General features: G+C 44.8%; 1 protein-coding gene across 2 annotated transcripts in view; it reads left to right on the top strand.

Moving 5' to 3' along the window:
- Window positions 1–13,875, top strand: part of LOC126456757 (uncharacterized) — a 783,002-nt gene that overhangs the window by 397,905 nt on the left and 371,222 nt on the right. The gene's annotated exons all lie outside the window — the stretch shown is intronic.

The following is a 13,875-nucleotide window of genomic DNA, read 5'->3' as shown; positions in this document are numbered from 1 at the left end:
CTTTCCTTAATCTATTTTCTAAGATTAGTCGTAGGGCCAGTATTGCCTCACGTGTTCCCAAGTTTCTACGGAATCCAAACTGATCTTCCCCGAGGTCGGCTTCTACCAGTTTTTCCATTCGTCTGTAAAGAATTCGTGTTAGTATTTTGCAGCTGTGATTTATTAATCTGATAGTTCGGTAATTTTCACATATGTCAACACGTGCTTTCTTTGGGAGTGGAATTATTATATTCTTCTTGAAGTCTGAGAGCATTTCACCTGTCTCATAAATTTTGCTCACTGGATGGTAGAGTTTTGTAAGACTTAGCTCTCCCAAGGCTGTCAGTAGTTCTAAGGGATTGTTTTCTACTTTTGGGGCCTTGTTTCCACTTAGGTCTTCCAGTGCTCTGTCAGACTCTTCACGCAGTATCAAATCTCCCATTTCATCTTCATCTACATCCTCTTCCATTTCTAAAAATTGTCCTCAAGAACATCGCCCTTGTATAGACCCTCTATATACTCCTTCCACCTTACTGCTTTCCCTTCTTTGCTTAGAACTGGGTTTCCATCTGAGCTCTTGATATTCATGCAAGTGTTTCTCTTTTCTCCAAAGGTCTCTTTAATTTTCCTGGAGGCAGTATCTATCTTACCCCTAGTGATATGTGCCTCTACATCCTTACGTTTGCCCTCTAGCCATGCCTGCTTAGCCATTTTGCACTTCCTGTCGATCTCATTTTTGAGACGTTTGTATACCTTTCCGCCTGCTTCTTTTTCTGCATTTCTATATTTTCTCCTTTCATGAATTAAATTCAGTATCTCTTCTGTTACCCAAGGATTTCTATTAGCCCTAATCTTTTTATCTACATGATCCTCTGCTGCCTTCACTATTTCGTCTCTCAAAGCTACCCATTCTTCTTCTACTGTATTTCTTTCTCCCATTCTTGTGAATCGTTCCCTAATGCTCTGCCTGAAACTCGCTGCAACCTCTGGTTCTTTCAGTTTATCCAGGTCCTATCTCCTTAAATGCCCACCTTGTTGCTGTTTCTTCAGTTTTAATATACAATTCATAACCAATAGATTGTGGTCAGAGTCCGCATCTGCCTCTGAAAATGTCTTACAATTTAAAACCTGGTTCGTGAATCTGTCTTACCATTATATAATCTATTTGAGACCTTCCAGTATATACAGGCCTCTTCCATGTATACAACCTTCTTTCATGATTCTTAAACCAAGTGTTAGCTGTGATTAAGTTATGCTCTGTGCAAAATTCTACCAGGCGGCTTCCTCTTTCATTCCTTACTCCTATTCTATATTCACCTACTACGTTTCCTTCTCTTCCTTTTCTTACTATTGAGTTCCAGTCACCCATGACTATTGAATTTTCGTCTGCCTTCACTATCTGAAAAATTTCTTCTATCTCATCATACATGTCATCAATCTCTTCGTCATCTGCGGAGCTAGTCGGCATATAAACTTGTGCTACTGTGGTAGGCGTGGGCTTCGTATCTGTCTTGGCCACAGTAATGCGTTCACTGTGCTGTTTGTAGTAGCTTACCCGCATTCCTATTTTCCTATTCATTATTAAACCTACTCCAACATTAGCCCAATTTGATTTTGTATTTATAACCCTGTATTCACCTGACCAGAAGTCTTGTTCCTCCTGCCACCGAACTTCACTAATTCCCGTTATATCTAACTTTAACTTATCCATTTCCCTATTTAAATTTTCTAACCTACCTGCCCGATTAAGGGATCTGACATTCCGCGCTCCGATCCGTAGAACGCCTGATAACAACGTCCTGAGTAGTACCCGCCCGGAGATCCGAATGGGGGACTATTTTACCTCCGGAATATTTTACCCAAGAGAACGCCATCATCATTTAGCCATACAGTAAAGCTGCATGCCCTCGGAAAAATTACGGCCGTAGTTTCCCCTTGCTTTCAGCCGTTCGCAGTACCAGCACAGCAAGGCCGTTTTGGTTGGTGAATCATCCTGACTGTTGCCCATGCAACTACTGAAAAGCTGCTGCCCCTTCTCAGGAACGATACGTTTTTGTCGCCTCTCAACAGATACCCCTCCGTTGTGGTTGCACCTATGGTAGGACTATCTGTATCGCTGAGGCACACAAGCCTCCCCACGAACGGCAAGGTCTATGGTTCATGGGGGGGATTTGAAAACTAACCAGCCCTTTTTTGAATGATGAAAATGGAACAGTTTACTACAAGGAACTAAATTCTTCACTGGGATATAGTGAATAAAAAAAGAAAAAAAAATTGGTGAAGAAGGTTTTGACACCGATGATCCCCCACTTGTTGGACGATGTCGACCGTCAGGTTTTCGGCTGGGGGCTGACGCTTCTCCCTCGCCTGTCTGTCGTTCCTGCTCTGTCGCGTCACTACAGACCACGGCGTCGTTTGGCGGCTCGTAACTCTGGCGTATCTACCATCCAGAACAACAGAGGTGGGTTCAAGGTTGATCTGGACGTTCAGCAGTTTCAACCGGAGGAACTGACGGTAAAAGTGGAGGGCGACAGTGTGGTGGCGGAGGCAAAACATGAAGAGCGTCAACGTGACCACGGCTACGTATCGCGCCACATGTGGCATCGCCTGATTGCCGCTGAAGGACGTGGGTGCAGGCGCGACTGCCGTCGGACGGTGGGTGCCCTCACAACCACGTCACCAGAGGAGGGAGGAGGCAGAGGGCGGTGAGCGAGTAGCACGAGCTGTGCAGCCGGGAGGAGAGAAGGCGGAGCAGTGAATAATCCATTGCTGCTGTACAAACTACGTTGTGTACTGACTGATTGATTTTTTGTCATTGTTCTTCCGTTCAAGAACTTAAACACTTCTCTTTTCTGCTTCTCGTCAAAGAGGTGTATGTATGTGAAAGACGGCGTGTAATGATTTTTCAATCACTTTCGTTTTCTATATGTTTAAAACAGTGTTTCGTACACAACGGTTCGAAGAATGTATTTTGTGTACTGTTTGTAGTTAACGCATAATTCTCACATTGTAAGAGCGAGAGTTTTTTGTACTGATGTTCAAAAGACACTTTCTGTGGGGAAAAAAAATTGCTAGCAAAATGGTTATCGCCAAGCGTGGATGTGCATGGCTTTCCTTTCAATCAGTTCTCTGAGGAGAATAAGCAGGCTGCTAGCTTGTACAGAATATCTAATAATTAATAAATGCATATAGTATATACAGCTCTAAAACGGGCGGTGCATTTACAATGTGCAGCTCATACTTTAATAGACTGGTACGTCGATATTTTTCTCCCACCTATGTATCGGTACTACTTTCGGTATATCTAAGGCCAATTTTTTTAAATGTCGGATTTCCGATATCTTTAAAAATATCAAATCCTAGTCGAGAGTGATATCGTTAGATGTCCCTCTCCTAGACAAACAAACTGGAATTAAGTTCTTTGATACGATGTGTAGTTTTCCAAATATTTCAATGTCTTCAGTTAAAATGAACACCCTGCATATATATGATACAAAAGGGGACAGGCTTTTAGCAAAAAATCTCGGAAAGCTCCTGACCGATTTACTTAAAATTTTTACTCTATTTCACGAAATGGTCGTACGGACAAAGGCTACATACACTATGTGATAAAAAGTATGCGGACCCTACAAAAACACACGTTTTTCTTATTAGGTGCCTTGTGCTGCCACCTACTGCCAGGTACTCCATATCAGCGACCTCAGTAGTCATTAGACATCGTGAGAGAGCAGAATGGGGCGCTTCGCGGAACTCACGGACTTCGAACGTGGTCAGGTGATAGTGTGTCACTTGTGTCATGCCTCTGTACGCGAGGAATTGTACACTGCATGAGGATCCACTGCGAGTACTATGACAGGCGGGGGGTGAGAAAACTTGATTTCATGCTCGAGCGGCTGCTCATAAGCCACACATCACGTGGGTAAATGCCAAACGATGCCTCGCCCGGCGCAAGGAGCGTAAACATTGGGCGCTTGAACAGTGGAAAAACATTGTGTGGAGTGACGAATCACGGTGCACAATGTGGCGATCCGATGGCAGGGTGTGGGTATGGCGAATGCCCGGTGAAGGGTGGTGGTATGGTGTGGTCGCGTTTTTCACCCCTTGTTGTTTTGCGTGGCAATATCAGAGTACAGTCCTACATTGATGTTTTAAGCGCCTTCTTGCTTCCCAATGTTGAAGAGCAATTCGGGGATGGCGATGGCATGTTTCAACACTATTGAGCACCTGTTCATAATGCACGGCCTGTAGCGGAGTGGTTACACGACAATAACATCCCTGTAATGGAGTGGCCTGCACAGAGTCCTGACCTGAATCGTATAGAACACCTTTGGGATGTTTTGGAACGCCGACTTCGCGCCAGGCCTCACCGACAGACATCGATACCTGTCCTAAGTGCAGCACTCCGTGAAGTATGGGCTGCCATTCCCCAAGAAACATTCCAGCACCCAATTGAAGGTATGCCTGCGAGATTGGATGCTGTCATCAAGGCTAAGTGTGGGTCAAGACAATACTGAATTCCAGCATTACCGATGGAAGGCACCACGAACCTGTAAGTCATTTTCAGGCAGGTGTCCGAATACTTTTGATCACATAGTGTATTTTTTGAATATATATTGCATGTAGTATGTAAGGAAGAAACGTTAATAGAAAAGTCTAGCAAGGTTCTATGTATATTTATTATACGGTTCTCAAATAAAATTTTTGATGGCCGTAGAGAATATATTTTTGAATATAAATATTAACAATATTTAAGTATACACAAGGTGCAATAAGCAAACCTTGCTGACAAAAATCTCCAAAAGTTTTTGATCGATTTAGTTCCGTTTTTTTGCACAGTACCCTAATAAACATTCAAACGACCATAGGCTATATATTTTTTAAACAATGCTGTTTAGGTTTTCTGTCAATATAGATTGCGAGAAAAAAATGTCGCGCTGTGAAAATGTGCAGTAGTTTAGTTTTGTTTCTCGTAGTCAGTTTTAACTAGAATGTCAGGGCATTCAAATTATTAAACAGACTACTGATCGTTTCCCCATCCCAGCAGGAAATTTACGTATATGCTAAGTCATATACGAATAACTATCAAGTTTGAAACTGATATTGGCGATGATCTATGTTACTTTATAAAAACAAGTCGCCGTGTAAAGTTGTCACCGAAAATCTGGAAAAATACCTGATCAGTTTATTTTTTATTTTTTCACGATACTGTAATAAATAATAGGACGGACGCAGGTTGCAAGTTATTTAATATATGTGGTATATAGATGTATGTGTACTATTTTAACGGGAAAAGTCTGATCATAAATTTCGACAAATTCTTCAGCGCTTTACTTGAGATTTTTACACAGGAGTCTAATGAAATGGCTTACCGGATTATGATTAGAATACTACTACTGCTAGTACTTCTGAATGTGAATCGTCAGAAAATTTGTAATTCTACCAGTTTTCAGATTAAAACCGAGCGCAATACTGGCGTTGAAGCTACTGTCATCACAGATAAAGATTTTAAGCGACTTGCGTTTCCAATCTAGGTTTCCTTTGCAACACCAGTAAACGGTGGTAGACGAGGGAAGTGGACAGAGAGGGAGGAGGACATGAACGTTGAGAGACAGAGAGGGGCCGTGAGGTGGTGGAGGAGAAAGGTGGGAGGAGAAGGAGGTGGACAGAGAGGGAGATGGAGACTAGGAGGTACATCCAGCTCTCATACATGTTTAGCAATGGCATAAAACAGGTCAAAACTCGGTTACTGAGGCGCATCCCTCAGTTGGTTAACTTGTGCTGGTACCGTGCGCCGTTGCCAAGTGACGGGACTCGACTCTGGGGAGGAGGGGCCCGCGGCCTACCGCGGCCGCTCTGGACCGCGGGCCGGCGCCTGGCGACACGGAGTCCGCTGCCCGCAGTCCACCCCGAGTTTCGCGAATCCGCACCGCTACCGTGGCTGGCAACATCGGCCCTACTTTAACGACCCTGGCGGTCAACTGTGTCTGCCTGTTCGACAGAAGGACAAGTACAAATTACGCCACAGGAATTACAAGTTCGCAGAGTTTGCTCAATTTAATCGATTTAGTCGAAGGCAAACAAACGACGCGAGAAACCGTAGACCTTACGGCCTTTCCCGACGTCCACCGTGAAAGGCCGCATGCCGGAAAGGGCTACCAAATTTTTTTAGCAAGGACGCGGCGGCCGAGACGGTGAGTGTTGTGTCAGGCAGCCGGCCAGCCGCGTTTCGACAGCTGGACAGCTGCGAGGGCGACGACTGGCGGCTCAGCCGCCCGCAGCTGCCAGTGCAGCGGTGCGAAAAACCTGGGCGGGGAGCCACCGTCGCCGAAATGACTGACTAAAGAAAACATTAAATACTGACAACTGTAAATAAAAATTAAACGTAGCCAAAATTTAGTTGAGTGCATGAGTAACCACTCGCTATGAAATTTTGCCCTCAAGTTAATTAGTGTTACATGTTTCACATGTAAAATGGTCTTTAAAACTAATAACTCATTAACGTCGTGAGCAACTCGTAAAAACGTAGTGTCAGTGGATAGGTGAGTGCTGTCAAATTGTGAACATTACGTATCTTTCATTACAGGCCGGAATGTACAGGGTGATTCAAAAAGAATACCACAACTTTAGGAATTTAAAACTCTGCAACGACAAAAGGCAGAGCCAAGCACTATCTGTCGGCGAATTAAGGGAGCTATAAAGTTTCATTTAGTTGTACATTTGTTCTCTTGAGGCGCTGTTGACTAGGCGTCAGCGTCAGTTGATGCTAAGATGGCGACCGCTCAACAGAAAGCTTTTTGTGTTATTGAGTACGGCAGAAGTGAATCGACGACAGTTGTTCAGCGTGCATTTCGAACGAAGTATGGTGTTAAACCTCCTGATAGGTGGTGTATTAAACGTTGGTATAAACAGTTTACAGAGAATGGGTGTTTGTGCAAAGGGAAAAGTTCTGGACGGCCGAGAACGAGTGATGAAAATGTAGCACGCATCCAGCAAGCATTTGTTCGCAGCCCAGGAAAATCGACTCGCAGAGCTAGCAGAGAGCTGCAAATTCCACAATCAACTGTATGGAGAGTCCTACGAAAAAGGTTAGTTATGAAACCTTATCGTCTGAAATTGGTTCAAGCACTGTCTGCAGCTGATAAGATTAAAAGAATCGATTTCTGTGATTTTATCCTTGCTCAAATGGAAACAGATGAATCTTTCGTTTCAAAGATTGTGTTTAGTGATGAAGCAACTTTCCACACTAACGGGAAAGTCAACCGTCACAATGTTTGTATATGGGGCACTGAGAATCCGCGGGAAACAACTCAGTATGAACGTGACTCGCCTAAGGTGAACGTTTTCTGTGCCATTTCAGCCAATAAAGTTTTTGGTCCCTTTTTCTTCGAAGGTGCTACTGTAACTGGACTACAGTATCTGGAGATGTTAGAGAATTGGCTGTTCCCTCAGCTCGAACAAGAAGCACAACAATTCATATTTCAGCAGGATGGAGCGCCACCACATTGGCACTTCTCTGTCCGTAACTACCTGAACGTCAACTACCCGAGGCGATGGATCGGCCGCCAGGCAGCCCGTGACAGAGCACTTCATCACTGGCCTCCAAGAAGCCCTGATCTTACCCCCTGCGATTTTTTCTTATGGGGGTATGTTAAGAATATGGTGTTTCGACCACCTCTCCCAGCCACCATTGATGATTTGAAACGAGAAATAACAGCAGCTATCCAAACTGTTACGCCTGATATGCTACAGAGAGTGTGGAACGAGTTGGAGTATCGGGTTGATATTGCTCGTGTGTCTGGAGGGGGCCATATTGAACATCTCTGAACTTGTTTTTGAGTGAAAAAAAAACCTTTTTAAATACTCTTTGTAATGATGTATAACAGAAGGTTATATTATGTTTCTTTCATTAAATACACATTTTTAAAGTTGTGGTATTCTTTTTGAATCACCCTGTATATTCAGCAAATGAAAAAAATGAATTTTCTCGTAAATAAAACACGAAATGATAAAAGTAGTTGCAACATTAGTAAAAAGGTGTAATTAGTGATGTATGGCTGAAATTAATTTAATTTTTACGTTCGTTGATGGCAAACGGGCCAAAATACGGTCCACGTGCGCAAATACACGTTAAGAGAATCAACATTGCTTCGTCGTAATTTTCTGGCTAAATACGTGGTGTTCCGAAACTAATCGTTCACATTAATGTAGGAGAAAGAGAACGTGGACACGAAGATATTGATCTGGTCCCTGTTGCTGGCGACGACTCACACAGCACGCACTGGCGCCCACAGGGAGGGAGTGCGTGCGCACTCAGTACACCGCCCGACCAGTGAGCGGCGCCACTGTTGCGAGGTTCTCGGAATGACCCGGCCACAGCACAGCAGCTCCGGCGACGACCTCTTCTTCTTTTTGCACAAAGGTTTCGTACACCGGCCGCTTCGTACGCCGCCACGGGCAGAAATCCAGCACACACACGCGAGGTCGGGTGAGCTTGTTTGCCAGGCCCTAGGACCACCTCCGCCGATCCATCGATTCCCGGTGATTCCTAACGTCATTGCTGAAGTGGTCTGGAAGTGCATTTTCGTCTAAAATACAGAGGTACATCCAACCAGTAGATCCAGCCATCCGTACACAGAGCAGATCTGAATGTCGGTAGGCGTACACATTCCCAGTCAGCGACACCGCTGCAACATCTTAACCACTAACAAAATGGTCCCTAACATTGCGTGTTGACTGCAGAGACCATATATTCCTTGTCAAAATAAATTTGTTTTGATGTTATCTGCCTCGTGTCTAAATGTGGACGAACAGTTTCGGAAAACTGTGTATATTATATCCCTGACTGACTTTAATTAGCTTTAATGTGACAGATGCATTGGTTGCCCCTGCATTGAAACGTAGCCAACGTTTTAAAGTCCAACCACGCATTACGGGAGGCTTACAAACAGTAGTTTTCTCGAAACAGTGTTTAACTTCGCTATTAGACGATTATTTATCCGTCAGCGTCAGCAAGAAGAAGACGTCACCATTTGCTTTCATCGTATTTCTATCCGATGTGTCACACAGGGTAACCGAAAGCGGTAAAACAAAGAACAAAAAACAGAAACGGACCACAACCACATAAAGATACCGAAACAAATGATTCGGAAGCAAAAAATGTTCAAATGTGTGTGAAATCTTATGGGACTTAAATGCTAAGATCATCAGTCCGTAAGCTTACACACTACTTAACCTAAATTATCCTAAGGACAAACACACACACCCATGCCCGAGGGACGATTCGAACCTCCGCCAGAACCAGCCGCACAGTCCGTGACTGCAGCGCCTTAGGCCGCTCGGCTAATCCTGCGCGGCGCATAGTTACCATAAATAAGTGATGTGTGGAAATTCGGTTGTTTTATTTTTATAGCTTTGGTTTTAATTATGTTTTTTTTTCGGGAATTTGTTTTACTTTTTTTGAGATATTGAAGTTATATTTTTATTTTATCATAATAATTTTGTTCTTGTCTATGATTTGCGATGTTTCCTTTGTGTTATGTCTTTGTTTTACACCGGTTTCTTGATTTAAAATGTGAATAAAGTTTTTGTGCCTTGAGTCGGTTTGTTGATTCACTAAATTTGTGGCGCTGCTGTATGCATGTGAATATATCTTTGTTTGCTGGGTGATGTTCACGAACGCTCCTTTTTTCGTAGTATGGAGGATTTCCAGTGCTTCGTTTGTGGGTTTGTCGATGTTGAAAAGATGTAGATGTGTTGTTTTCACTGTCTCTGATATTCTTTATATCTAGTTTTAAAGTGTCTACCGATTTGTCCTACGTGAGATTTGTGGCATGTGCTACATGAAATTCTGTAAACGTAGGGGTAGATGTGTACGGGAATTTTCGAGCTGCATTTTGGATTTTGTGTTTCTGGTTGTGTCTGTTCTGTAATGCAAAGGCGATGTCGGTTTTGATGAATAATTTGTTAATTTTGTTTGAAGTGTTTCCCAGATAAGCTCTGGTTATGTTTTTTTGTTGTTGTTGTCTTTCGCCGTGTGCATTTCTTTATTTATATTGGGCCTTTCTGGTTGTGTTTAATTTTAGTATAATTGTGTTACCACTTTGGAGTCATAATCGTTTTTCTGGGCTATTTATTCTAAGATTTTTATTTCCTTCTGAATTAGTTCGCCTTCTAGTGGCAAATTTATTGATCTGTTATGCATTGTGTGGAAGAATGCCAGCTTGTGGACTTTTGGATGATGTTAATCTGCGTTGATAAAGCAGTCTGTTGCGGTAGGCTTTCTGTAAATTTCGCAACGATGTGTAAGATTTTGATTTCCTTCTGAATCACTTCGTCTTCTAGTGGAGAGTTTATTGATTCGTTAAGCATTGTGTGGAAGAACGCGAGTTAGTGTGCCTTTGGAGGACATGAGTGTGCATTGATGGTAGAATGTGTTGTGGTTGGCTTCCAGCTAGATACGGATCGTAGAATGTATTGCGGTAGACAAAAGAGAACGTTTGGAAACATGCTGAGCAATGTCTTAAACAGATCAAGAATAGGATAAAACAGGAAAAACAAAAAAAAAGTACAAATACAAGAAGAAAGGTTGTTTATTCTTGCGAGTAAGTTGGTTTAAATGTTTAGAACACGCGAGTGCATAATTTTACAATATTTTCGTAAACAAAGTTTCATAGTAAAAAAACAGCTGACGGGTTACCGAACGACAGCTCAGTGGGACGCCTGGATGTGGGGGGAGGGAGGGAGGAACTCACCCCCTACGCCTCGCCCGCCAACACCCCCACCCCATAGCCACGGCAACGACCGCCCACGCTGGCGAGCTGTGCTGGCAGTGTGTGGGTGTGCGCCTCCCCGTGAGTAGAGCATTGTCTGTGCCAGGAGTTTGGCAGTGCGCCATGACAGAATGCGTGTGCTAGTGAGAGCACGAATTCTGCACGTTGCTTTCTTTTCAGCGAATAAATACGCTGTACTGATGTTCATTTACTACATTAATTTTCTCTTATACTTTCAAAATGTACACACGAAAGCAGAAGACTTTTTATTTTTCATTTTTAGTTATGGTCGTGCATTGTTTTCTGGTTTTCTGAGTATACAAGTACACTGTCTTGCCGTCCTCGATGTTTATTGTGTTAGTATGTTTTTGATGGCATTACGAATTCTTGTAAAACCAAATGTCATTACTTGCATGTGTTATGGATTGTACGGCAGAGGTAGATATAATTTATTTTGCATTCTTGTGTAGTAAGAAATGAAAATCAATCAAAAATATACGCCATTCAAAATTTAAAGAAAACGGGAGACGCTCGCGAGTACAATCTCCGAGCGATCGGGCTCCTCGGTCGCGTCCGGAAGCGTTTCCTGAGTGAACGCCTGCCGGCCGCTGCGGCCGTCTGTTTGTACGGCTGTGGAGCAGTGTGAGGTAAGGACGGCGGTGGGACTCTGTTCTCCCTCAGGCAGGCTGTGGACTGAGCGAAGTAAACGTCTAAATTAGTGAATAAACGCTTCCCGGACTTCTTGTCGCGTGACGTCTGTGTTCGTGCGCGAGGTTACGGCGACATCTTCAGAAGATTTCGGTAGGCCGTTGGGTACCTAATGTTATGCGGCCAAGTGAGTACAGTGCCTAACGGCCTGCTGACATCTGCTGAAGAAGACGAAAGAGCAAGTCGCCGGAAGCTTAAGAGCGAATACAGATCTGACGCGGCAGCAACTCTGAGACGCATTTATTCGAGAAAGTCGCCGTGGAGAACTACGTTGTCCGTTAATGTAAACACGCGTATAACTTTAAATAAGTTCAGGTGTCAGATTGTGGTTCCGCGCGCAGACTGACGCTTCGCTGACGGCGACGAAGTTCGGTGTGCCGTGTGGCCGTCGCCACCCGCCGTGATCTCGCCGGCGGCAGTTTCTCTCGCGCCTTTGCGGCGAGCAGTTCAGAGCGAAAATTCGGGAGACGCCGCCTGTGGAAGCAGACCGTGTCGCAATGCCTGACTTTTTCAGAAGTACCGAGTAAAATCCTATTTATCCGGCGACACTGGGCAGTGAGTTTCAATTAAAATGTGTGGCTTGTACGGCAGTTACGCCATGGATGTACGAATGCCTGTTGACAATATACAGGAGTTTGGGTCTGGCCGTGAGGCGCGCACTTAGACGGTCTGACCGTAAGACGAACGCTCGCTGTAAGCCCGAAATCCGAATCGGACTCCCGGTCCGGCCCAAATATCCGCTGTCGCCATTCCTCTGTACAGCTGACGGTTGTCCGTATTCGCAACTGCGAATACATTCCGTAGGCTTCTCGAACTAGTTGTCCCGTTAGGAGCGGTAACGGCAGCTTCAGTAGCAAGGCACACAGTTTGCGTTTCGAGAGCACGAGAGAGCGGTCGCGCCCTCGGGACAGAATTGTTCATCTCTCAGGGAGTGGTCTGCGAGAGGTGGGGAGGTGGAGACGGCGGGAGGCCGCAGCCGCGCAGCCTCCCTCCCTCTCACCCTTATCCTCTCCTCTCGGCCCTTCCTCTCCCCACCGCCCTTTACTCCCTCGAGTGCCCTTCTACTTTTTGTCGACGCAGCCAGGCGGCCGCGCCCTCCCTGGGAACGGACACTGCTTCTGTCTGCTGTAGACCTGGTTTTTGGTACGCTTTTTTTTTTCTTTAACGTGAATGCGGAGCATGACATTTCTCCAAAACAGAAACAACACTGCAGTTACTCTACTTCTCGAGAAAAGAGAGAGAGACGCGATGTGGTACTGCCCTACGATCAGCCGGCGCCTAGCATTAATTAACAGCCCCACTGTTCATTAAATATTTAGGCACAGGGTGTCCGTGTGGCTCGCTGAACTAAACTGGTGACAGGCGGTCGCCGGAGCGACTGGGCAGCTGGTCGACACGACACAACCGACGTCCACGCACTTTCGTCTCACACAGAGGAACGAGGAGAAGACGTTACGCGATAAATAGGATGAATACTGCCAGTCAGTAAGTAATTACGACGATATTTTCTCCGTCACGTAATCAGCTCTGTCACCGCACTTCAGAGTCACGACGTCACGACGTACAAGAAAGTGACTTTCTCGGTCGTTTTTCTTCGTCGATGGATGGTCGCAAACAGTCGTTGTGTACCGTGCAGATGTAATTGCTCTACGATCATCTACACCAGCATTTCTTTTTAATCTTTTCGGCAAGTCGAATTATTTTTAATGCCGACTCTTATTAATTTACCTGTGACACTATTTCTATAATGTAAAGGAGTTTAGTTGCAACGAGAAAGCGGATGTTATGTAGACACCGAGGTTCCTTTTTTTGCTCTGTTCTCGCGGACCAAGCGTACAAAATATTACCAGGCTAGGAGTAAAACTATAGATTTCTACAAGCAACAGACATACGGACACTGCTGTCAACAGACACTCGTGTCCAGAGAATGACGCAGCTGAGGTTCCCGCTTCTCGGCCGTGCCTCACGGCGTTAACCCCTCAGCTTACAGTGTCGTGTGAGAGACGTAGCGTGCCGGCCTGGCCCAACATCAGCTGGGCTATCAGAGGCGTGGTACGCTTACCGCGCCGAACAAGCGCGTGTCGTGCGAGAGATGTCGTCGGTCAGCCGCGCCAAGTGTAAACAGAACGTCTCTGACAAGGGGAGGCCGCCAATTGTGAAATTCAGATTCGATTCATACTGCGCATAATAAAAGCTCATGGCCAGAGGTGTAATGTGGCAAAGCACCAAGATGCACTTCTCAGCCGTTGTCGAGAAAATCGACAGTTAAAAGAAACCGTTGCGGTGAAATACTCTCTACGATTAATAATTCTCTACAGCGTCGTGGCGCAGCGGTAAGCGCTCGGGTTCGTAACCCGAACGTCGCCGGATCGAATCTCGCGCTGTGCAACCTTTTTTTTTTTAGTATTTGCTTTTTATA

The sequence above is a fragment of the Schistocerca serialis genome, chromosome 2, assembly GCF_023864345.2.
Source record: "Schistocerca serialis cubense isolate TAMUIC-IGC-003099 chromosome 2, iqSchSeri2.2, whole genome shotgun sequence".
NCBI lineage: Eukaryota > Metazoa > Arthropoda > Insecta > Orthoptera > Acrididae > Schistocerca > Schistocerca serialis.
The sequence above is the reverse complement of the archived record's forward strand: the minus strand, read 5'-3'. Positions and strand labels throughout refer to the sequence as shown.